Below are 1,139 nucleotides of genomic sequence, written 5' to 3'. Positions count from 1 at the left end.
TTTTGCTTTATTGGTGGGTTTAACTACCATTTTTTCTTTTTCTTTCTTTTGCATTTATTTTATATTGTTAACTGGTGGGTTCAACCACCAAAATTGTTATTTAATTTTCTTTTGTACACTTATATTATTTGCATATTTAATTTTTTATTTTATTTTATTATCAATTTGTGTAAATATTATCTTTATAACATAACCCTTGCATGAGACGTTGGTCTCGATCTTCAAGTGGCAGGTTAATTCGTAGATCTCAATCTCCACCACCAATCATGGATGAGAATGAAGGCGAAAATGTTTTGGGCGAACTTAATCCTCAAATTGATCAGGGAGACAACCAATCTCAACATGGGCACGATCAGAATCAACCAAGGACTCTGAGAGACTACATGAATCCAACCAGAACCGGAGCATCCAGAAGCATCTCGATTCAATTTTAAACCAGGTATTATCCAACTTTTACCAACATTTCATGGTTTAGAATCTGAGAATCCGTACTTGCATCTAAGAGATTTTGAGGAAGTTTGTAATACATACACGGACCAAAATTGTAGCATGAACATAATTAGATTAAAGCTTTTTCCTTTTTCATTAAAAGATAAAGCTAAAACTTGGCTACAAAACCTTAGATCTGGATCAGTAAGAACTTGGAATAACATGCAAGAACAGTTTTTGAAAAAATTCTTTCCACCTCATAGAACAAATTCTTTTAAAAGGCAAATCACTTCTTTCACTCAAAAAAATGGAGAAACATTATACCAATGTTGGGATAGGTTTAAAGAGTTGCTTAACATATGCCCACATCATGGTTTTGAAACTTGGCGATTGGTCACTTATTTCTACGAAGGCTTAATACCCCAAAGTAGACAGGTTGTTGAAATGATGTGTAATGGTGAATTTAGGGATAAAAATCCTGAAGATGCACTAGATTACCTTGACCAATTAGCTGAAAATGCACAACATTGGGATACTGTTGGAACTTTTGAATTGACAAATAAGCAACAATCATCTCCATCTAGTGGAGGAATCCATAACCTTAGGGAAGATCATGATTTACAAGCAAAATTTGCATCCCTAGTTAGGAAAGTTGAAGCTTTGGAGCATAAAAAGAGTGATCAAGTAAAATCTGTTCAAGAAATTGCATG

At 33.9% G+C, this 1,139-nt stretch overlaps 1 non-coding gene across 1 annotated transcript; it reads right to left on the bottom strand.

Annotated features, from left to right (window-relative positions):
- Nucleotides 1-697: 697 nt before the first annotated feature.
- Nucleotides 698-806, bottom strand: LOC112099456. The gene has a single exon (XR_002906257.1). It is a non-coding gene; the product is annotated as a small nucleolar RNA R71 (small nucleolar RNA).
- Nucleotides 807-1,139: the final 333 nt, after the last annotated feature.

Source organism: Citrus clementina, unplaced genomic scaffold (genome assembly GCF_000493195.1).
Source record: "Citrus clementina cultivar Clemenules unplaced genomic scaffold, Citrus_clementina_v1.0 scaffold_4, whole genome shotgun sequence".
Taxonomy (NCBI): Eukaryota; Viridiplantae; Streptophyta; class Magnoliopsida; order Sapindales; family Rutaceae; genus Citrus; species Citrus x clementina.
The sequence above is the reverse complement of the archived record's forward strand: the minus strand, read 5'-3'. Positions and strand labels throughout refer to the sequence as shown.